The following is a 25,898-nucleotide window of genomic DNA, read 5'->3' on the forward strand; positions in this document are numbered from 1 at the left end:
TCTACCACTTGAGCTACAGCGCCCCTTCAGGCTTTCTGGTGGTTCATTGGAGATAATCATCTCAAGGAATCTCCTGCCCAGGCTGGATTTGCACCATGATCCTCATGTCTCAGCCTCCTGATTAGCTAGGATGACAGGCATGAGCCACCGATGCCCAGCTTCCTCTTCAAGTTTCTAAGTGGTGAATATATGATAATAGTATCATGGGACATTTTGTCAAGTTAGATGGCAGCTGTCAGCACCAGACTCCCTACTTGATCTGTGATGAGGTATTTGTAGTCCCATACTTGTAATGAGGTATTTGTAGTACTATACTTACATTGTTGCAGTCAGAACATTCTATCTTTTTTTTTTTTTTTTGGTGCCAGTCCTGGCTCTTGAGTAAGGGTCTAGACACAGTCCCTAAATTTTTATGCTCAAAGCTAGTGCTTGACTGCTTGGGTAACAGCATGACTTCTGGAATTTTGTGTACACAGTAGTGAGGAATCGAATGCAGAGCTTTGTACTTATTAGGCAAACATTCTATCATTAAACCCCAGGAGTGACAATTGTATGAACAGATAAATGTATAGATTGGTAGATAGACAAATAGATGTATATGTATAAAACAAGAGAGAGATGTCTGTATATTATGAAATTGCATAAACAATATTAATACTGATTATTGGCAATTAAATTATTCCTTCCATTTTTAACTATCATGAATGAATACATAATGAAGTATTAATTGAAAACTAGTCAATATTGTATAATTGTGTATAATTTTATAATATCGTATACTAACTACTAATTTGTTAATTTTATAACATTCCATTCATATGGATATATATGGGAATAGGTTTCTGAGAATCTCCATTCATTAGTGGCAGTCCTGGGATTCGACCTCCAGGCCTAAGTTGCTGGTTTTGGCTATGGCTTCCTTAATACCCCACCAAACATCAGCAATGCAAGATAATGTATGCTTTCTGGGCCTTGTCATTTAGACACAGGATGGTCACAATACAAAGGGAATAAAAAGGAAAACTACCTCCTTGAACTTCTCAGTTTTAGGCTTCTCCTTTACAGTTTTTTATTTCTTTTTCCACCCCGAGATTTGAACTCGGGTCCTAGGATGCCACCACCAACTGTGGCAGAAATGCCAAGACCCGAGTTCAAGCCCCGTGCTTAGGCAAAATAATCATCATCATCTTCATGATAATAATAGTAATAATAATAGTAATAAGGCACTGGTTTGGAATTTGCACCATATTTATATTTATACATATATATATACTTATATATGTATGTATACGTTGATAAATATGTAGATTGAAGTAGATAGAGAGATAGACATAAACATATACAAATATATACATATACAGAGAGTGGGAATGTGAGGATATTAAATTATATATGTTATTACCAATTATTAGTTAATAAATTTTGCCTCCATTTAATGAAGTATCCAGGTTGAATACTTATAAAAGTATTAATTAAAAATTAATCAATATCCTTAATTATACCATGGTGTTAGAATGGAAAACATAAACCCAATAATTTTTGTGTGGCATTCTAAAATGGGGTTATGAATCTAATGCACATTTATTGTTACATTAACAACACTCTATAAGCATTCACATGAACAGGAATAAGTTTGTCAGGCTCTCCTTCCTTTTGTGGGTTGCAGTCCTAGCATTCAAACTCCAGGCCTGGGTCATTTAATTATAATGCAAACCATTGGAGTGACACCGTGAAGACTTCAGATTGTTGCCATTAAAAAAAAAGAAAAAAGAAGAAAAGTAAGCAAGGTGCCAGTGGCTCTTGCCTGTAATCCTAGCTCCTCAGGAGGCCAAGATGTAGAGAATGCCAATTTGAATTCATCCAAGATGGGAAAGTCCATGACATTCTTCTTTCTAAGAGATCACAGGGGAAACAAAACCATACATGGGGCTGTGGCTCAAGGGCAGAGCACTACTCTCGAGCAAAAGGTGCTCAGGGACAGAGCCTAGGCTCATAGTACAACCCTGGACCTGCCAAAAATAAAAAATAAAAAAAAAACGAGGCAATAACTCCATGTATCTGTGTATGGACAATGGGCATTCAGCAGGTTGCCCATGCCCAGCCCCCCAACCTGGGCAAGCTGGGACAAGCCCTCAGAGAGTACAAAGTCTGAGCAGGCAACATGAACAAAGAATCCTTCTCTGCCATTTAAGAACTGAAGCCTTATGTTCTGGCCGAGGTGTCCCATCGGGACACCATGAAGCCAGCCACTGCCTCCAGGGAAAGCACAGTTCCTAGGCTCTAGGAGTTGTCAAAGGTTCTGGCTCCATATTCTTTATCCTTCTGTAGGATGACAGGCTAGACTTCTGGGGCCTGTGGCTATCACTCATTTATCATGCCTCATTGCCGAGTCACAAGCTGGTCCCAAATCATGGCAAAGATATGAAATAGAGATTTCTACACCAAAGGGGGTAAGCCAATAAACCCCACCCTCATAACTCCCTTTAGAAGGGAGCTTTGGGATGAGATTGTGGCTTAGTGCTAGAGTGCTTACCTAGCCCGCATGCACAAACCCTGGGTTTGATTGCTCAGTACCACAGAAACAGAAAAAGCCAAAAGTGGTACTGTGGCTTAAGTGATAGAAAGATAGCCATGAGCAAATGAAGCTCAGGGGTATGCCGAGACTCTGAGGTCAATCCCCAAGACTGTCAAAAAGAAAAAATTCATCCTGGTGTGATATTTTGCTCTGGAACTCAGACGAGGGCTGAAGTTATAGATATGAGGTAGAGTAGAGGACAGGTGCTGGTGGCTCACCCCTGTAATCTTAGCTACTCAGAAGGCTGAGATCTGATGATACCAATTGCAAGCAATAAAGTCTATATGAGACACTTTTCTCTAATTAAACACCCAAAAAGCCACACATAGAGCTGTGGTTCAAGTAGTAGAGTAGAGTGCTAGCCTTGAGCACAAAAGCTCAGGGATATGATAGCATCCAGGCCATGAATTCAAACCCCAGGACTGGCACACACATGCACACACACACACACACACACACACACACACACACACACACACACACACACACACACACACACACACACAAACCAAGATAGAGCATTTGCCAGTCAGCCTGCACAAGTTCCATCTCTAGAAACTCAATATTAAAAAAAAAAAAAAAAAGGAGGGAGAAGGGAAGGAAAGACTTGCTCTACTAGGTGATATAACCAATGCCAAAATTCCACAGGAGTTCCAAGATGTGGATTCAGGACAGAGGGCCTCAGGCAGAAGGTACAGCATGGGCAAAGGTCCTGAGGTGTGCTTTAGAGCAGATGTTATGGGTGGAATGAAGGTTCTGTGGCTTCAGACAAGTCTGGTAGGACATTCAAGGCTGGGTCAAGGTTTATATGTGAGTCACAGGTAGGACAGAGGCTGGAGTCCCAGAATGGGGCCCAGGAGGAAGATTAGTTGGCTTTTTACCAGAGACCCCAGCCATTTCCTGTGGCTGGAAGCTAATTTTTCAGAGCTCCTGACCCTCAGACCTCCTTTGTATGGAGGAGTTAGGGCAAACTCAGGGCAGAACACTTGCTTAAGAAAAGCTTCTAGCCCAATGCCACCAGTGGCTCAACCCCTGTAAATCCTAGCTACTCAGGAGACTAAGATAGAGATCGTGGGTCAAGCCAGCTCAGGGGAGGAAAGCAAGTGAGACTCTTCTTGCCGATGAACTACCAAAAGCCAGAAATGGAGCTTTGGCTCAAGTGGCAGAGTGCTAACTTCGAGGGAAAAAATTAAGGGACCAGAGCCTAACCCCTGAGTTCAAGCCCCAGTACTTGCACCTAAAAAAATAAAGAAAGGCTTTCAGAAGCTCCTAGTCTACTGTGGTGAAAGGCCAGATCAGCCGGGCACCGGTGGCTCACACCTGTCCTCCTAGCTCCTCAGGAGGCTGAGATGTGAGGATCACGGTTCAAAGCCAGCCTAGGCAGGAAAGTCTGGGAGACTCTGATCTCCAAGGAACCTCCAGAAAACCAGAATTGGTGTTGTGCCTCAAGTGGCAAGCCAAACAGCTTGGGGACAGGCCCCAGGCCCAGAGTTCAAGTCCCATGACCAACACCTGGCCTGCTTGGACCTCACTCTGTGGATCTAGGCAGAGTAATTTCAAGTGGGCCACTGAGGGTCTCCCAATGACTAGGTGTGCTACAAGTCTTGAGAGCAGCCTCTTTGGAGGCCTTTGCCTACAGAGCAGGCCACAGTATCAGAGAAGGTTGGAGCCTTGAGCATGGAGGTCATTAATCTGTTCATCAGAATGGCATCTGTCATGGCTGACCAAGGTTCTGGGCCAGCAGGGGCAGGAGCTGCAAGATGGCACAGCAGGTAATGCCCACTCACTCGAGTATCACAAGAGTGTGAATCTGTCAGGCACACATTGGGCGGGTGTTGAGTTGGGCTCAGGAAAGACTTGTAGTCTCAGGTATCCACAGCCAGCAGGCTGCTGCTGGTAGCAGTCTCTATCCCAGGAGTCACAGGGTTCGGACCCTTACTTTGCTTACCAGTGCTCGGGGCAATTGTGGGCCGACTACAAATGAGCATCCATAATGCCTTCCCTTGGTCCTGTGGCCCCGTGCATGGATAGAAAGGCAGGTTCTATGGAACTTACTGGCATGACCCAGACCCCTCAGCCCAAGAATGACTTAGGGAAAAACCACTTGATCTGCTTTGAGAGTTTACTATGACTATGCCTCAGGAGTGCCCCCAGTTTTCTAGCTGAGCTCATTACCACCTTCTTCTGTGTGTGTGTGTGTCTGTGTGTGTATGTATGCCTGCACACACTTGCACACATCTTGGTACTAGGGCTTGAACTCAGGGCCTGGACTCTGTGCCTCACCTTTTTCATTCAGGGCTAGCACTCTACCACTTGAGCCACAGCTTTTCTTCCAGCTTTTCAGTGGCTAGTTGCAGAGGAGAGTCTCACCGACTTTTCAAGCTGGGCTGCCTCTGAATGGCAATCCTCAGATCTCAGACTCCTGAGGAGCTTGGACTAGGAGGGCATGAGCTATTAGCATCTGGCCACACTTTCCTTCTTGGCTGAAACAGACTACCTATCCCCCAGCCCAGCGCCCATCTACAGCTACCCTCCTTCCCCAGGCTACAGAAGAAACATACCCTCCCATGAGTACAAAGAAATGGGATCAGGTTAGAGGTTTATGTTCTCCACACAGTCCCGGGATACTGGGAGCTGAAGTGGAGGTCAGAGATCTAGGCCAGGGGAAGTAGACAGCTGTTAGAACAGAAGAGCGTATGAAAAGACATTCTTGCAACTGGGTGCCAGTGGCTCATGCCTATAATCCTAGCTACTCAAGGCTGACACCTGAGGATCAATCAAGATTCAAAGCTAGCCAGAGCAGACTCTTCTCTCCAATGAATCACCGAAAGCTGGGAAGCAGAGATACCTTAGTTCAAGTGGTACAGCACCAACCTTGTGCAAACAAGCTAAAGGATAACACCTAGGCTCTGAGTTCAAGTCCTGGTAAATACACACACACACACACACACACACATACACACTCATGCACACACGCATGCATGCATGCACACAAACAGGCATGCAAGCACATGAATCCACTATCATCCTTAACTGGAGCCAATTGTTCATACCAGCAATTCCAGCGACTCAAGAGGCTGAGCTCTTAGAATGGCAGCTTGAAGCCAGCCCAAGCAGGAAAGTCTGTGAGACTCATCTCTCCACTAACTACTAAAAAAGGTGAAACGTGATCTATGATTCAAGTGGTAGAGTGTTAGCTCAGGGACAGTGCCTAGGCCCTGAGTTCCAGCTCTGAGATTTTTTTTTTAATATACACCCTTTGCCTTCCCCACCCCCACAGACCATAAATCCAGATTTTGGTCGTACTAGATCTCACTTTTGCTACTGCCACTTCCATATCACTGCCACAAATGGCCGGTGTGTGGCCAGCCACGGGTTAAGAAGTGAACTTACGCAAGGAAGGCATAACCAGGTGAAGGCTAATGCCCCAGAACACTGCGCTACTGGCCATACCAGTCTCTCATCCCCCAGTTCCCTGGTCCTGGAATCTTAAGTCTGTGCCTCTGTATTCTGGGTATCCAGAATTGTCTAGAAGGACCTGAGAGGCCAAGCTGGGGCTGGGAGATAGACTTGGCTGCAATAATGTTCATTGACATTTCCTAGACAACAACAGATACTTCCAAGCCACCTGGGCCTCACCTCTATGCAGCCCAAGATCCTTCTTGCTTGGGCAGCCTTCAGTCAGCTATCAAGCTCAAGTTGGTCAGAGCCACTGGCAACCACCCTTCCCCCACTCCACTGCCAGCCTGCTGGGAGGGACACGCAGCCAGAGGCCCAGCTGAGGAAAAGGACAAGACATCCCATGACTGAACCCCACCCCTCCAGAGGTAAGGGAGAACCTATGCCAGCTGTCCCTGCGGACACAGAATCCCCTGGAAGTGGCCAAAGATATGGACAGCCAGACTTGGGCCCCAATGAAAACCTGGACTATGCAGGTCTCTGGCAATTTAAGACTCATTGTAGACCCTGACGGGGCAAAAGGCAAGGTTGTAATGGAAGAGGGGCAACATCCCTGGTCAGGAAGAGGAAGACAGGAACCCAGGAAGGGGACAGAGAAAGATGAGGAAACACACACACACACACACACACACACACACACACACACACACACACACACACACACACACACACACAGGGGTAGCCCAAGGCCTCATCAGTCCCTGAGCACCCGAACATGCCAAACCCCGAGTAGATGGCACTACCGTCCTCAGACCAACTGTAGACAAATCTCAGCCTCTCACACGTCTGGAATGGCTCATAACACAGAATGGCATTTCCTACTGTACATAACTCTATGCAGAAAACTCATTCACCTTATTTTTGGTTGTCGGTCATGGGGTTTGAACTATGGGCCTGCACGCAGTCCCTCAGCTCTTCAGCTGAAAGTGTGTGCTCTACCACTGGAGCCACAGCACTACCTCTGGTTTTCTGGAGGTTCATTGGAGATAAAAATCTTACAGACTTTCCTGCCCAAGCTGGCTTTGTACTGCAAGCCTCAAATCTCAGCCTCCTGAGTAGCTAGGATGACAGTTGTGAGACACTGGCAGCACCCGGCTTCAGTTACCTTCTTATAGCCAGATGAAACCCAACTTGTCAGGCTACAAACCACATGCAACCCTTCACTTCAGACTTTGACACCAGCATCCAAAACTATATTTCCATGGATGGAGGGAATATAATTGACACTACCCTCCCATCCCTGCTCCCATTAGCCCACTCTCTGCCTAAGACAGGCCACGACTTCTGGAGTTGTTGGTAAGCAACGCCCACCCTGCTGTGACTTCACACTGGGGCAAACCTGGAGAGTTTTTAGAAATTTCTGTACACTTAGGCTAGCATCTGGTCTCCCAATGACAGGAACCCCATTGCTTCACCAACACTTGTAAGCAAGAGTGTATTTCTGTTTTTGTTGTTGTTATTGTTGTTGTTGTTGTTGAAGGGCTTGAACTCAGGGCTTGGGAACTGTCCCTGATGATGATTTTTGCTCAAGGCCAGTTCTGTATCTTTTGAGCCATGGTGCCATTTCTGTTTGGAGATTGGGGATGACACTCTCATGGGACTTTCCTGCCACGCCTACTCCGGTGGAGTCTGCTTAGCATGGGAAACCTGCTTTCAGACCTGAGAATGGGGCTTCACAGAGACCTATCTCTGAGAATGGGACTTCACCGAAATCTACCTCAGAGAATGGGGCTTCAAAGAGGCCTACCTCCTGGAAAGGCTGGCAAGCCCCTGGGAAAGATGTGTTTCTGTCCCTGCTTTTCTTTTCTTCACTGTATAAGAGTGCCTATTAATCTTTTACTGTTTCTGCTGCTCATTGTACTTACTCATGCTCAATGTTCCCTTATTTAAAGCTCTTTCTTAAGAGTGTTGACGACTCCAACATCTGATGAGTGTCTTAAAAATATGACTAACTCACCAGAAAGCCCCTCTTATGGACGCTAGTAGACAAGTCATAAGTAAATATAAAAGTATTGGGGGTTTCACGACAGCAGAAGGAATTGTTTGTAAGAGATTTACAAGAAGCTGTAGGCCGGCTAGAACAGAAAGAATGTATGGCAATTGCTGGGAGAACTACTTAGGAGAAAGAATTTCCTGTTACTCTCTTTCATTTACTAAGAGACTTGCTAGATCTAGGCCTCCTTGGTGCTTACTATTAAAGAAGGAACAGGAAAGATCTTATGGGACAGTTAAGGCCTCTATAGAAAAAGGTAATGGTTAATTGGTGATAAACATGGAAACCCATTGTATTTCTTAAAAATAGAGATAAGCCAGAAAGAAGTGCCTATCAGGCGACCAGCTGGTAACCACCCAAGAATGAAGCCCTGCAGCAAGATTGTGTAACCTTTTGCCCTTTCTCCTGGAGACTTTTGCTATAAAAGTTTGTTATCCTCTGCATTAAATCGCACTCATCATCCATTCCTCTTGTGTATGAGTTGTCTGTTTGCCATCTTCCCACCTATTCCAGTTCCTCCACTAGGTGTCCTCCATCATCCCGACAGAGCCGGTCCTTGGCACTTTCCTGCCTGGGCTGGGAAATGAGATCCTCTGAATCTCAGCCTCCCAAGTAGCCAGGATAACTGGTGTGAGCCACCAGCACAAGGCTTACTGTGTCTCAGTCTTTAGAATTTCCATGTAGTCCTCCTCTATACACTACCACCTAGACACTCCTCTATCTCCCCCACAGAAAGCAAAGAAAGGCTTGGAATTTGGTTAGGGCCATGGGCATTAAAGAGCTCCCTCCACATCTCTACCCTTCTCTAAGCTCCCATCTGCCTTCTCTGGATGGACTGGTCCTCTGGGACAGGTCAGACCCACTAGGACTTCTGGGGTTTGCCCTGTATCCCCCCAACCCCATCCAACTTGTACCTGAGGATTTCTGGGGCCATTTCCCCGGTGGAAGATGTTGGGAGGGTTGCTGATAACTACCTCCAGAGGTGTCCAGGGCAGAAGGAATATCCAGCTCTCCTCTGTCAAAGAAGGAGACACTAAGCATGGATGGATTTACTAAGAGCTACAGGGCATAGCCAACCACCTGTCACCAAGGTCCATCTGAGTGCTATTTTATTTTCACAGTCCTGGGGCTTGACCTCAGGGCCTGGGCACTGTCTAGGAGCTTCTTCTGAGGCAAGCACTCTTCCACCTGAGGCATTGTGCCGCTTCTGGCTTTTTCTGTGAATGCAGGACCTAGGAATTGAACCCAGGGTTTCCTATGTGCTAGGCAAGCCCACTACTGCTAAGACACAATCCCAACCCTGGATAGCTGTTCCTCTGTGAACCCTCGGGCCTGTCTCGGGATAGTCTTTCACATCAATACTGAGTTTCTCACCAGCAGCCCTGGCTGTAAATAAACATGCTTAACTATGTTGTAATTTATCTACAGCATCTTTGCTCTCTGTGCTTCCTGTCAGATCCTCTTTGTTAAGAAAAACCCCCTTTCAAGTGCTGCCTCTAAAAAGCCTGCTCCAATCGCCCTGACAGAGCAAGATCTTCTTTGCTCTGCAGGCTGCCTGCCTTGTCACGCTCTGCCTTCCAGCTGGTGTGGGTTTAGAGCACATGAAGGAGTAAGCCTGGCTTCCACCACCCAATTTCTGAAGGCTCTGATACACTACCTAGGACCAGTGTTGTATCACACTCTGTGAGAAGGCACTCAAGGCCCAGGCAGTCTGTGGGCAAAAAGATGGGGCCATTTTTCTGTGTGGACTTGAACTCATGTTCTGGGAGTGGTCTCTCTGAGTTTTCATGCTCAAAGCAGTGCTCCACAAATTGAGCCACAGCTCCACTTCTAACTTTTTGGTGGTTCCATGGAGAGTAGATTCTCACCAGCTTTCCAGCTTATGGCTAGCTTTGATCTTTGATCCTCAGATATTTGCCTCCTAAGTAGCCAGGGTGTCAGACGTGTACCTGAGCCAGAGGTAATGGGCCCCAGACCCTTTCTTTGTTTATTTCATGCCAACAAGCAAGCCGTAGTTAAAATAGTCATTTACGAGGGATCAAGTTCCTCTGTTAGGTCAGTTAATACAAGGAGATAATTTGCCTTTGGAAAAGGCTAGTCTGAGTTGGCCTAGGTGAGTGTGTGTGTGTGTGTGTGTGTGTGTGTGTGTGTGTGTGTGTGTGTGTGTATGTGTGTGTGTGTGTGCATGTGTGTGTGAGTTTCGGGGATACCTACCCCCATCTCTGCAGTGCCTCATCTTCCCAGTGGTGAGTACATCCAGAATCCCCACCCCAAGGAAAGTGGGTAGGAGAGGGTATATAAGGTCACATTGAGTGGGATGATCTGAATTCTATCCTGAAACTGAAGCCTAGAGAGCTAATGGAGAGAAAGGGAGGTTTAGAGGAGCATCAAAGAAGCCCCTTACTTTTGGCTACAAGTACCAAAGAGAAGACTGAATCCATTTTTTTTAGTAGTAAGATAACAGGTGCCTACTATTCATTTATTTTATCATTTTTTTCTGAGCCCTAGGACTTGGATTCAGGGCCTCGGTGTCGTCCCTGAGCTTCTTTCATTCAAGGCTGAGGCACTACCACTTGAGCCACAGCACCACATCTGGCTTTTTTTCTGGTGGGGGGAAGTGGTTTTGGGGAGATAAGAATATCACAGACTTTGCTGCCTGTGCTGCCTCTTAGTCATGACCATCAGACCTCAGCCTCCCAAATAGCCAGGATGATGGATGGGAGCCACCAGCACCTGAACGCCACCATCCATTTATATTCCTCTAGGGCCAGTGCCGGACACCTGCACTGCACCCCCCCTTATTGTGAGTGGGAAGTAATCATGAGTGGGTTTGATACTTCAACAGCCTGCCTACTTACCTTTGAGCATTGTATCTGATCAGTTTGATGGCAGCTACTTCCTTATCCACAGCAATAACTTGGCGGCTCTATCACAAGAACAAAGGTACCACAAGAGCTGCCAGGTCTGGAGTCTTTCCTCTGTACCCCGCCCCCCTACCTGAAATGACACACCCCAGCAAAGCGAAGTAGCCATAGAGTGAATTCATTTTCTTATAACCGGGGTCTGGCCAGATAGATGACAGTGAGGATCAGAGGCCCAGGATCATGCAAGGCTGTTGGACAACACAATGCCTCCTCATCCACTTTCCTTTAACTGACTTAGCAGAGGGTAGTGGGGAAGTATTCAGAGGATGGATGGACAATGAATAACCATCACGTTCTAGCCCGGGCACAGAGTGGCTGACCTCAGGGAGCTATTTCAACAGGCTGAGCAAGACAGCTCCTGACCCACAGCCCACCTCCAGAATGAGAGGGTTACCATGGGTCCCAGCCACATGGAGACGCTGAGCCACCTGCTCCAGGACACATTCAACCAGTTTCTGAAAGAGAGAGGGGGGGAGAGAGAGAGAGAGAGACAGACAGACAGACAGACAGATAGACAGAGACAGACAGAGACAGAGACAGAGACAGACAGACAGAGACAGAGACAGAGACGGAGAGGGAGAGAGAAAGAGAAAAGAAAGAAAGAAAGAAAGAGAGAAAGAAAGAAAGAAAGAAAGAAAGAAAGAAAGAAAGAAAGAAAGAAAGAAAGAAAGAAAGAAAGAAAGAAGAAAGAAAGAAAGAAAGAAAGAAAAGAAAGAAAGGAAGAAAGGAAGAAAGGAAGAAAGGAAGAAAGAAAGAAAGAAAGAAAGAAAGAAAGAAAGAAAGAAAGAAAGAAAGAAAGAAAGAAAGAAAGAAAGAAAGAAAGAAAGAAAGAAAGAAAGGAAGAAAGGAAGAAAGAAAGAAAGGAAGGAAGAAAGAAAGAAAGAAAGGAAGAAGAAAGAAAGAAAGAAAGAAAGAAAGAAAGAAAGAAAGAAAGAAAGAAAGAAAGAAAGAAAGAAAGAAAGAAAGAAAGAAAGAAAGAAAGAAAATCAAAATTGGACTTATGCCTGATGCCAGTGGCACAGGCATAATGCTATACAGGAAGCTGACATATGAGGATCATGGATTTTAGCCAACGCAGGCAGAAATGTTATGTGAGACTCTTATCTCCAAAGAACTACCAGAAATCCAGAAGTGGTGCTGAGGGCTCAAGTGGTAGAGCACCTGCCTTGAACTGAGGAGCTTGGGGACAGCACCCAGGCCCAGAGTTCAAGCCTCAGGACTGACAAGAAGTGGACTATCCACCACAATAAGTGGACTGAATAGCAGCCCTTGTCATAGGGAGCATGGCAGAGAAGTCAGGCTGAGCTTCCTGTAAACTGGGGTTCATGAATAGGTCACCCAGCTTCTTTGTGCCTCATTTTCCCCAGCTGCAAAACTGAACACAGTGAAGGATCCCCTTCCACATGGGGATAGGGTAAGGATGAAAGAGAGCCATGTTTTGTTTCATAATCCCATACCTGTTGCATGATAAATAACAGGCCCCATCTGAGCCATTGCAGGGTACCTTCCTCTCATATGCTCACAGAATTTCCAAGAACCATATCTGGCATCCGCTCATTCTATGCCTGGCCCTGCCCCAGTGATCCCCCTATATTGATCCCTTGTTTCCTCACAACTGTCCCAGGAGGATACTGAGGTCCGATGATAAGGCCCAGAGCTTCAACTGTGGTCAAGAATCAGCTGCTGTGGACTAAGAGTTTGTGACAATCCATCTAAACTGATAACTAAACGTGGTGCTACCTGTCTAGCATCCCGATACAGAGAACCAGTCATGGTGGCCAACACCTGTCACAGGAGGATCATGAACCAGCCCAGCCTGAGCATATATTTAGTCTTTATCTTGGAAATGCCCAAGACAGAAAGGCTTGGCTTTCATGGTAGAATACCTGACTGGCAAGCCTAAGGCCTTGAGTTCAAACCTTAATATACCAAAAAGAATCAGAGGCCAGGTGCCAGAGGTTCATGCCTATAATCCTAGCTACTCAGGAGGCTGAGATCTGAAGATCATAGCTCAAGATTTAAAATAGGGTTGGCCTCACCAATCAGACCTCATGATGAGAAGACCCAGAGTTTGACCCATCCAGTATGCTCCATAATAACAGAGCTGGCATCCAGACTAAGTGCTGGCCATGCTCTCTGTCCCTCTGGGGAGCCACCTCCTGCAGGCCCCACCCCCAGGTCCTCCCAAGCTCCCTCTGCCACCATCCAGGGACAAGGAAGTAGACAGCTCCAGGGAACACAGATCCCTTGGTCTTATAATTTAAGCTTTTCACCCTTCCAGGCCCCCAAACCTCAGACACAATATCCATGCACCCACCCAAAGATAGCAGTTAGAAGTTACCAAAGGGTCTAGCGCTCCTTGTTACAACCCACTTCTACACACACACACACACACACACACACACACACACACACACACACACACACACACACACACACACACAAATCTCCACTTCTACACACACACACACACACACACACACACACACACACAAATCTGGCACAGGTGGTTCATGTCTGTCATCCTACCTACTCAGGAGGCTGTGGTCTGAGGATCACAGTTCAAAGCCAGCCGATGCAGGAAAGGCTCTGAGGCTCTTATCCTCAGTGAACTACCAAATAGATAGAGATGGACCTGTGGCTTAAGTGTCAGAGCACTAGCTTTGAGCTCAGAAGGTCAGGAACAATACCTATGCCCTGAGTTCAAGGCCCAGTTCTTCTACCTCCAAACAAACACAGACACAGACACAGACACAGACCCACACAGACACACAGACACAGACATAGACACACAGACTCACACACACACACACACACACACACACACACACACACACACACACACACACACACACACACACAGGGACAGCTCAATGCTTCAGCAGTCCCTGAGAACAGAACCATGAACTCATTCCATTAGGATAACATCCCACCCACAAGAATGTGGCACTACCGACATCAGACCCACTGTAGACAAAACATTGAGCCTCTCACACATCTGGAATGTCTCATAGACCAGCATGGCATTTCATACCATACACACTGCTGTGCAGAAAACTTAGCCACCTCTTTTTTTGTTGTTGCTCATGGGGTTTGAACTCTGGGCCAGGTCACTGTCCCTCAGCTTTTCAGCTGAAGGTGAGCACTCTCCCACTTAAGCCACAGCACCACTTCCTGTTCTCTGGTGGTCCATTGGATATCAAGTCTCACAGACTTTTCTGCCCAAGCTGGCTCTGAACCATGGTCTTCTGAGTAGCTAGGATGACAGTTGTGAGCCACTGATGACTTCCAGTTTCAGCCACCTTACATACCCAGAGGAAAACCATCTCATAAGGCCACAAACTCCTTGCAACCCTTCACTTCAGACTTTGTCACCAAGAATCCAAATCCATCCTTTACTGGAGAAAAAACAGACACAGCAATCCCAGCCCTGCACCCATTCACCCACTCACTGCCTGACACAAGCCATGTCCTCTTGAAGCTGTGGCTTCAAGCTGGGGTAAACTTGGGGAGTTCTTAGAAATGTCTGTACAGTGGGGTGAGCACCTGGTCTCCAAACCACAGCACCCCCCTTTTCATCCCTTGCACACCTGGACCATCCTTTGCAGGCAAATATGTTTTACTTTCTTTCTTTTTTCAGTTGTGGGGCTTGAACCGTAGGCCTGGGTGCTGTCCCTGAGCATTTCAGCTCAAGGCAAGCACTCTACTACTTAAGCCACAACACAACACCACTTCTGCTTTTCTGGCAGTTGGTTGGAGATAAGAGCTTCAGGGTTTTTCCTGCCCAGGCTGGCTTTGACCCCTGATCCTCAGATCTCACCTGCTGAGTACCTAGGATGAGAGTCATGAGCTAGTGCCACCTGGCCAAAGATACTTTTCCATGCCTGTCATCCTATCCCCTGAGGAGACTGAGATCTGAGGACTGCAGTTGGATGCCATCCTTGGCAACAAAGTCCATGAGAACTCTTTATCTCCAATTATAAACACCTAAACAAGTTGGAAGTGGAGTTGTGGCTCAAATGGTAGACTGCTAGCTTTGAGTATAAATGACAAGGGATAGGACCCAGTCCCTAGTTTCAAGCTTTTTCTAGCAAAGACCCACCCAAGAAAGGGAAGCAGGTGGGCATACGGGAGCTGAAAGCTCACACATAATACTCAAGACTCCCAGAACAGACCCCATCCTGATCTGATTCTCTAGATTCTATGTCCTACATCATGGTAAACTTAGATGGAACTTACCATGCACTGTCAGGATGTTCAAGTATAATCACATATTCAGGATCCCCTGACCTTATCAAAGACTCAAGATCTCTCACTGTCCTGCCTCTACACTGGGTAGGGAGGTGAGGTCTAGTTATCTAACCACAGGATGTGGGAATGAAAGGATTTTTCGGTCAAGGGACACAGACTCAAGGGCTCCAGGTCCCTCTCTCTCAGGAAGGAGAAAAGGGCTGATCTATCCCAGGAATATTCCTGGGTTGTGAGTATCCTCAAAGAAACAACCTTGCTCAGAGACCAGTGCCTCTGGTTTTCCCACCAGCCTCTATCCAAACCTGCCCCACCTTCAGTCTGCCCTCTCTGAATTCCAGATCTGCATCTAGACTAAAGGCTGAGCCTGCAAAGAGAACCATCTCTGCCTCTGAGAATGGCAATCATGGGGTCCTCGCGCCCCCTAGAGGAAGTCTGGGGCAACAAGGGTCCTTACTCCCATCCTCATTCCCTGGCTGTCCTGTGCTAGTGGCCAGCTTACTTCTGTCTCTGGTGGAGGAAAGAACGTGTGTGTGGGGGGGAGGTGTCAACTTCAGATTGAGACCTGGAAAGTCCCAGTCCCCAAGGATGTACTGCACAGGCATTCTGCAGTGGACTATAGCCAGGTGGTCAATGGTGACCCAATGTGCCAGGACTCTTAATAGCAGTGTGGCTAGGTCAAAGGCTGTATCACTTTTGGTATAAGTTGCCAGGTGAAGTCATGGCTACAATGTCCTGACACTCTCTTCCCTCTTCATCTTCCTGCTTATTCCTTGCACACACACCCCCCCCCCCGACACTCCCTCACAACAATACCTCCCTTGCCCTTGGACAGCTTGTTCTAATCTGACCAGAAAATAAACTCATTGGCATCAGGGATGATTGAAACCTGGTGACCCGCCCTGAGTCCTAGTGTCTACCTGAGGCTGCTTCCCTCTGCAGTCGGCTACCACACAGCTCCTGGATATCAGAAAGTTGCTGAGGTGTCAGTAGCTTTGTCCTACATACTGGCTTTAGGCTCTGAAATTGTCCCCACATAGATTGTGAATGGTTGGCTCCCTTGTTCCAGGGACTCCAAACCAAATCTCACATGTTCTCCCTTCTTCCTTCCTTTCCTCTTTTTCTCCATCTGGACTTCCCTCCTCTTTCTCTCTTTCCTTCCTTTCTCTCACTCTTGGACCTTGAACTCAGAGCCTAGGTGCTGTCCCTGAGCCATTTTACTCAAGGCCAACAGACTATGGCTTGAGCCACACATCCACTTCTGGTGTTTTCTTTTTGGTAGTTAGTTGGAGATAAGAGTTTTACAGGCTTTCCTGCTTGGGCCTCAAGCATCCATCCTCCCATCACAGCCTCCTATGTAGCCAGAATGACAGGCATGAAGCACTGGCATCCAGCTCAAACCAAGGTTTCTTCATGTGCTGTGGAACCAGCACTGGAAACTCTCATTGTCTATGACCCCTCCAGAGCCTGGCACACACTGTAACTCTTTGTGGATAAATAAATGAGCATCTGTCTACAAAAATACTACAGAAAAGTCCCATCCCGTTCAGGTAAGCATCTTGTTGGGTGGGGCAAAGCCTGATGTAGCTCTCCCACAGTTCTCCCTTCTCCTTCTTCCCACCCTCCTTGTGCCACTGAACTTAATTGTTTTGGCTCTGCAGACATGATCCACGGTGTGCTCACTGGATTCTGGGGCCTCTGGGATGCCTATCTTCTCAAAGATCTCTGGCCAGCAGCTGACCGCTCTGTGGTACTCAATTCCCCACTCAGGAGTGTATGAGGTTGCCATGAGCTGAAGGCCAGGCTCAAGGGGCCTACTCTCCTACCCCTAGGGCCAGCCAGGATGGACCACCACATCTGGCCCCCAAGTTTCATGTTGCAGAGAAAGGATCCTCAAGGCATCTTGGGTATATGAATCTCCCAGAGTCCAGTGCAGGTGCTGAGAATCCTCTCTACTCATAGCTGGCAGGCTAGGGATGGTGAGGTCACAATCTCTGCTCCCCATGACATCCTCAATGTTATGTCTAGGTCTCAGGACCCCACCAAGAAGACCACCAAGAATCAGACTCTAGAGCTGTTTTATTTAAACGGGCTGCAGCTTGGGCCTCGTCCTACACTCTGACACAGCAGAGCCCAGGAGGAGAGCCCCGAGCTAAGGATTTACAGGTCTTATGAAGGCACACAACCAGGTGGTTTAGCACCATGTGTTGCTCTGCTCTGAAACAAGCAACAAGTGGGCACTGCCTCAAGTACTTTAACCCTTCACTCAACTGTGGTGGTCACACTAGAGAGTCAGAGGAGAATCAACAGCTGCCCCATAAAAGCAATCAAGGCACGACGTTCATAGCAGGAGACCATCTGGCTTGGAAATTCTGCTTGTGATACTTTGAATGTCATTGATTGTTGGCTGAAATGGTTCATCTAATTTGAGCCATAATCCCAGGCATTAGTGGAAATTGCCAGCTTCAAGAAAATACCCTGGAAAAGGTGTCATTTCAGTTGTCCCAATCAAACTTAAAAGGTTCCAAAGTTAGCGGTCCCCTTTTCTTTCCAGACAGCCTACAGCAGGTTACAGAAACTGGCATTCAGCAAGCCCTAGCTAACTGCCATGGCCTGATACCGAGCAGGCTCCAACAGCGGGAATGCACTTGCCTACCACTGCCCAGCAGGAAACAGCACAGGCAGGACATAGATTAGAGTCTGCAGGATTCCAGGGAGGACATCCCACCAGAGCACTCCCCCGGGAGGGAATCCATGCCACCAGTGGGAGCCCAGAGCCCCCTGCCCAGATGCCCATGGACACCATCAATGCCCTGGGTAAGGTTGCCCTCTCATCCTTGGTAGTGGTGAACCATCTGCAATGTCACACTGTTCACCACTTCCCAGACCCTCCGAGCTTCACAGCCCCTGCCCTACTCTCCCCCCTCCATCTTGTTCCCTAATTACATTTGGCAGACACATTCCCAACCCTTGAATTAGCTCCAACTATACAAATGAGAACAGACAGTCTGGCTGGAAGAGTGTGGCTGTGGTCACACTCGTCTCACAAGCCTTCAGGCTTAAGACAGAAGGTGTCCACTTTGGTCTGTGGTTCACACAGGCCTCCTAGGCGAGACCCACACAGGCCCAGCAGCTACTGTGGGCTATGGGAAAGGGGGAAGAGAGAGGTGGAAAGGAATGTCTACTGAAATCTTCCCCAAAGGAGCCATGAAACAGTGAAGGTGAAAACAAAAATTGTACTTGGCATTGCTGAAAAAAGAACAACAAATACACACACACACACACACACACACACACACACACACACACACACACATCAAGAACAGTGACTGTCGGTTCCGGGAAGATGGCGGAGGAGAAGCTGGAATCTGAACAAGCTCTCGCATAGAAAGCAGCTTTAGAGTTCCAGTGAACAGTCCTAAGCCAGAGAATCACACCAAGTGTGCCATCACAGGACAGAGAGTTAGACAAGAGAAGGGAAGCCAAGGCAAGTGGTCGCCAGCAGCCGCCACGGCGGCGGCGGCGGCGGCGACGGGGTCGCAAGCGGCAGAGACCACAGCCGGGGGCCATACCTGAGCGCTCACACAGAGAGTCCGGGACGAAGGAGCCAGACGCAGCGGCCGAGCGGATTCTACTCAACACCAGCAAGAACCAACAAAGAGCGGACATCTTCACCCTGTAGCTTGCAGACCAGAGACGACCCAGGATCCAAGACTCGGCAGCAGAGACGACCCAGGACCCAAGACTCGGCGTGAGTACAAGCCCGACATCCTCACTCCTCAGGGAGCAGAGGAAGGAAGGCCACCCCTCCCCCCCAGCACCGGTGATCTCCATCTTGGATACCGACAAAGCTCGGAGTTGCTGCTAGCTTCAGCTCAGGCCTTGGAATAAAATGAGTCATTTAGCAGGTCACAAGAACTTAACGCCGAAGTGACCTGCCAGACTCAGCTCCATCCAGGGAAAAGTCACCCAGCTCAGGCGCCAGCCTAGCCTCACTGGGTAACCAGAGCCAGAGGCTGCCCCTCCCTCTAGCAGCCACCACAATCAATTGAAAAACAGAAACCCTGAGAATGGCTCCAGGCTGGGCGCTGTGAGTTATCACAAAATAGCCCCAGGGAAAAGCTACGGTTTGCTGAAAGGCCTCAACTCCACCCAGAACCTAGCCTCATCACCACATCCCCCTCTTTTGTGACTCTCAAAGCAGACCACCATCCCAGAAAACTAACCTGGGAGGGGGATCTCAAAATCTTGGGTAAAGCAGAGCATTTTTCTGCCTCTTCCAACCAACCGACTTAAGAAACCAATCAAGCCACAGGACCTCAAGCTGACCAGAGACTCCAAGAGACTGGTTGCAGACAAAAGGGAAATACAGGATTCTTCCCACTCCTCCCCCCCCCCAAAAAAAAATCAAAAGACTTTTTTTTTTTTTTTTTTTTTCTTCTTTTTTTTTTTCTTTTTTTTTTTCTCTTTTTTTCTTCTTCTTTTCTTTTTTTTTGCTTGTTTTTTGTTTTTTGTTACCTTATATATATATATGTATATGTATATAAATTTTTTTCCCTTCTAAAACTTTTATCAATCTTTAATTTTTGCCTCTTCTGAAAAAATAATTGTTTTCCAGTAACTTTTTTTTTCTCATCTTATAATTTTTATTTCAGAATTACGTGAATGAGAGTTTTCCTTTCTTTTCTTGTCTTCTTTCTCTTTTTCTTTCTTTCTTAATTATCTTTTTGTTTTTTATCTAGCTCTACTGAACTTCTGATCTTTTCTTCTCCCTTAAAGCTTTTCACATCTCCTCAATGTCCCTCCCCTTCTCTGAACATACTCACATTCCTCTCTAAATAGACGGTCTTTTAACCTCTATAATAACATTAATTTTTACGTTTCTATTCTTTTTCTGGTCTCTCTTTATTCCCCTTTCCGTCTCTTCTTTCTCTCTCTCTCTCTACTTGCACCCTACCCAACCCATTTCCTGCACTGTGAGTAGGACATAGTCAATTCTCCTTGTGCCTCCCCACACCAATCTATTCCTATTTTTTACCCACATCTCTCACTAATCCTAATAATTTCTGGTTTTCCAAATTCTTTTCTGCGGTTCGAAGTCCTTTAACATATAGTCGTTTGATGTTGAATAGATGTATCTGTTGAACTAGATTGTATCTGTAGACTATTGACTGTACAAATGCAAACTTTGGTTGATGGTTGCCTTAAGATAGTGTTCTAGCACAAAACTGGTGCAATCTTTATCTCAAATGGGCCGAGTAAGCCGGAAAAACACAAGAAAAATGGCAAATTCGGGTATCTCAATTCCCAACCTTGATAATCAGGGATTAGAACAGATAAAGAATAACCCAGAGGAGAGTTCCCAAATAGCTCTACAAACACTAATAGCAAACATGATAAATGAGAAGTTTGACAATGTACAAAGGACTCTGTATGAGCGTGATAGGGAGAGAGAGGAGGCATCCCAGAAGTTTATACAGGAATATCATAAGCGTGAGGAAGCTTCTCAAAAGCTGATACAGGATTTGCATGAACAACTTGAGAATACTCAAAGAGAAAGGGAGGAATGGCGTGAGCAGGCAGAGAACACTCAAAGAGAACTGCAGGAATCCCACAGAGGGGAGGAAACTAATCAAAGAGTAATTCACGAATTAAGAGACCAGGTAGAGAATACACAAAGATCACTAAAGACATTCATGGAATCCATTAACAAAGAGCTGAAGGAAGTCAGGGAGACCACAAAGGGAATGTTGAATGGAACCCAACAGAAGGAATGGGAGTCCAAAGAAACCATAACCAATCAACTAAGTGATTTGAGAACAAACACTGAACACCAAATTAAGGAAGTAAAGAAATTCATACAAGACCTAAAACAGAGCTTCAACAAAGAACTTGAAGCCATCAAAGCTGACCAATTAGAAGGAAAAGAGATAAAAAACAAAGTAGAGAGTCTTGACAGCAGGTTAGACCATGCAGAAGATCGAATCTCAGGGATTGAAGACAGCCTAGATATTATAGAGAAAGAACATACAACCATCCAAGACAAGTCCAAGAAATATGATAGGTCTATCCAACACCTGGAGGACACCATCAGAAGGCCCAATTTAAGGATAATGGGTGTAGAGGAGCACCTAGAAACAGAAGTTAATGGTCTAGGAAATTTGTTTAACAGGATCCTAGCAGAGAACTTCCCAAACATACAAAAAGATAGGCCTATTCAGATACAAGAAGCTTTTAGAACCCCAAATAGACCAGACCAGAATAGGACATCCCACCGTCACATTATAATCCACACAGGATCAACCCAGACCAAGGAAAAGATCCTTAAAGCTGTCAAGGAGAAAAGGTTAATCACCTATAAAGGGAAACCAATTAGAATTACCTCAGATTTCTCAGCAGAGACAATCAAAGCAAGAAGAGCCTGGAATGACGTATGCCATGCCCTAAAAACAAACAACTATCAACCAAGAATACTGTACCCAGCTAAACTCTCCTTCATAACTGAAGGCCAAATAAAAACCTTCCATAGCAAAGAAAAATTGAAACAATACATCTCCACCAAACCAGCCCTGCAAAAGATTCTTAAAGATGTCCTACACATAGAAAACCAACAAGAACGCAACAAAGGCCAAGAAACTGCACACAAACTGAGAATCCAAGAACCTTAGGAAGAACCCAGTTTTCACAGCCCCCAAGAAGGTGGATAATATGGCAGGAACTCCCAAATACCTCTCAGTCCTATCTCTTAACGTTAACGGACTGAACTCTCCAATTAAGCGACATAGACTGTCTAGTTGGATTAAAAAACAAGACCCTTCTATCTGCTGCCTGCAGGAGTCACATCTTGCCCGTAAAAACAAACATATTTTCAAGGTTAAAGGCTGGAACAAAATCTACCAAGCAAACGGCCCTCATAAACAGGCGGGAGTTGCAATCCTAATATCAGATAAAATAGACTTCAAATTAAAATTCGTGAGAAGAGATAAAGAAGGTCGCTACATACTAATTAAAGGATCTCTCCTTCAGGAGGATATTACAATTCTAAATATCTATTCGCCAAACAATGGAGCACCCAAATTTATCAAAGAAACACTACTTTCCCTCAAATCCCAGATAGATCCAAAGACATTAATCGTTGGGGATTTTAACACACCACTCTCCCCACTAGATAGATCAACTCGGCAAAAACTCAACAGAGAAACCGCAGATCTAAACAGCTGCATAGATCAACTAGACTTAACAGACATTTACCGAACATTTCACCCAGCAGCATCAGAATACACGTTCTTCTCAGCAGCACATGGAACGTTTTCTAAAATAGACCACATTTTAGGCCACAAAGCAAACTTGTCTAAATTCAGAAACATTGAAGTTATACCTTGCATTCTCTCTGACCACAAGGGAATAAAATTAGAACTCAACACCAAAAGCCACCAAAGACAGTCCGGTATCACATGGAGGCTGAACAACACACTGCTGAATCATGAGTGGGTCATGGAAGAGATTAGAAAGGAAATTCAAATGTTCATGCTATTCAACAAAAATGAACACACAAATTACCAGCTCCTCTGGGACACAGCAAAGGCAGTACTCAGAGGAAAGTTTATAGCTCTGAGCTCCTACATCAACAAATTGGAGAGATCGGAAACTAACAATTTAATGACACATCTAAACCTCCTTGAAAAAGAGCAGCAAGATAAACCCCAATCCAGTAGACGGAAAGAAATAATCAAAATTAAATCAGAATTAAATGAATTAGAATCCAAAAAAACTATAGAAAGAATCAACAAAACAAAGAGTTGGTTCTTCGAAAAACTTAACAAAATTGACAGACCCTTAGCAAACCTTATCAGAAAAAGGAGAGAGCACACCCAAATTAATAAACTCAGAGATGAGAATGGAAACATCACCACGGAAACAACCAAGATTCAGAACATTATAAGGGAATACTTCTCAAAACTTTATGCTAATAAGTTTGAGAACTTGACAGAAATGGACCTTTTCCTAGCAAATATTGACATGCCAAAACTAAACCAAGATGAGTTAAACCAGCTTAACAGGCCCATATCAAGCATTGAAATAGAAACAGCAATAAGAGACCTCCCAGCTAAGAAAAGTCCAGGACCAGATGGTTTTACAGCGGAATTTTACAAGGCCTTCAAAGCAGAGCTCACACCAATACTCCTCCAACTCTTCAATGAAATTGAAAGAGAAAGCTCACTACCAAACACATTCTATGAAGCCATCATAACCCTCATCCCAAAACCAGGCAGGGACTCATCAAAGAAAGAAAACTATAGACCCATTTCTTTGATGAACATTGATGCAAAACTTCTCAACAAAATTTTGGCCAATCGACTTCAACAATTCATCCAAAAAATCATACACCATGATCAAACAGGATTCATTTCAGGGATGCAAAGCTGGTTCAATATACGCAAATCAATTAATATTATTCATCACATCAACAGGAGCAAGAATAAGAACCACATGGTTATCTCAATAGATGCAGAAAAAGCATTTGACAAGATCCAACACCCCTTTATGATGAAGGTTCTGGAAAAATTAGGAATCCATGGAACATTCCTCAATACAATAAAGGCTGTATATGACAAACCTACAGCCAGCATTATACTCAATGGTGAAAAACTAAAGCCATTTCCTCTTAACTCAGGAACAAGACAAGGATGCCCACTCTCTCCACTTCTCTTCAATCTAGTATTAGAATGCCTAGCTACAGCAATAAGGCAAGATGCAGACATAAAGGGGATCCAAATAGGGAAAGAAGAAATAAAACTCTCCCTCTTTGCAGATGACATGATCTTGTATTTAAAGAATCCCATAGACTCCACTCCCAAATTACTCAAGCTGATTCAAAACTTTGGCAAAGTAGCAGGTTATAAAATTAACCCCCAAAAATCAATGGCTTTTCTATATGCCAACAATGAGAAAAGTGTGGCTGAAATTAGGAAAGCAACTCCATTTGTAATAGCCCCACAAAAAATAAAATACCTAGGAATTAACTTAACCAAAGAAGTGAAGGACCTCTATGATGAAAACTTTAAAATCTTGAAAAAGGAAATCAACACAGAACTTAAAAAATGGCAAAACCTCCCATGCTCCTGGATTGGCAAGATTAACATCGTGAAAATGGCAATACTTCCCAAGGCTATCTACAAATTCAACGCGATACCTATCAAAATTCCACCCTCATTCTTCAAGGAAATAGAGGAGGCAATCCAAAAATTCATATGGAACAATAAAAGACCCCGAATAGCAAAAACGCTCCTCAACGGAAAGAACACTGCTGGAGGAATTTCAATACCAAATTTCAAACTCTACTATAAAGCCATAGTAATCAAAACAGCTTGGTATTGGCATAAGAACAGACCTCAGGACCAATGGAATAGAATTGAAAACCCAGAAATGAACCTACAGACCTATAGCCATCTAATCTTCGATAAGGAAGCTAAAACAATAGAATGGAAGAAAGACAGCCTCTTCAGTAAATGGTGCTGGCAAAATTGGTTAACTACATGTAGAAAACTAAAGCTAGATCCTTATATATCACCCTGCACCAGAATCAACTCCAAATGGATCAAAGACCTTGAACTCAAAGCAGACACTCTGAAAACATTACAGGATGGAATAGGAGAAACCCTAGGTCTCCTTGGCTCAGGTCGAAATTTTCTGAATAGAGACCCGGAAGCACAACAAATCAAAGAAAGGTTGGACAAATGGGATTGCATAAGATTGCAGAGCTTCTGCAGGGCAAATGACATAGCTGGCAAGATCAATAGAAAGCCCACCGATTGGGAGAAGATCTTTACTAGCCATACAACGGACAAAGGTCTCATATCTAAAATATACTTGGAACTCAAAAAATTAAACCACCCAACAACAAATCCTCAAAGAAACAACTGCCCAATAAATAAGTGGGCGAAAGACTTAAAGAGAAGCTTCTCTGAAGAAGAAAGAAGGATGGCCAATAGACACATGAAGAAATGTTCAACATCCCTAGCCATAAAAGAAATGCAAATCAAAACAACATTGAGATATCACCTCACTCCAGTTAGAACAGCAAAAATCAAGAACTCTAATAACAACAGATGCTGGAGGGGATGTGGACAGAAAGGAACCTTACTTCATTGTTGGTGGGAATGTAAACTTGTTCAACCACTTTGGAAAGCAGTATGGAGGTTCCTCAAAAGACTTCACATAGATCTCCCCTATGATCCAGCAATCCCACTTTTGGGCATTTACCCAAATGTTTACAAACAAAACCACACTAAAGCTACCAGCACAACTATGTTTATTGCAGCATTATTTACCATAGCTAAGATATGGAACCAACCCAGATGCCCCTCAGTAGATGAATGGATCAAGAAAATGTGGTATATATACACAATGGAATTCTATGCCTCCATCAGAAAGAATGACATTTCCCCATTTGTTAGGAAATGGAAAGGTTTGGAAAAAATTATATTAAGTGAAGTAAGCCAGGCCCAAAGAAGCATAGGTCCCATGGTCTCCCTTATTTGCAATATCTAGTATAGGTATGAGTCAAGCGGAAAAGGCCAGATAATGTGATGTTAGGAAAATGAACCCTTAAAATGTATTTTAATGTTTTCGTTTCTTTCATGCATGTGTTTCTAATGCATTTATAAGATTATTTCTTTGTTGCTTTGTATGTCCCTCC

The sequence above is a fragment of the Dipodomys merriami genome, unplaced genomic scaffold (genome assembly GCF_024711535.1).
Source record: "Dipodomys merriami isolate MVZ:Mamm:240054 unplaced genomic scaffold, mDipMer1.0.p SCAF_159, whole genome shotgun sequence".
NCBI lineage: Eukaryota > Metazoa > Chordata > Mammalia > Rodentia > Heteromyidae > Dipodomys > Dipodomys merriami.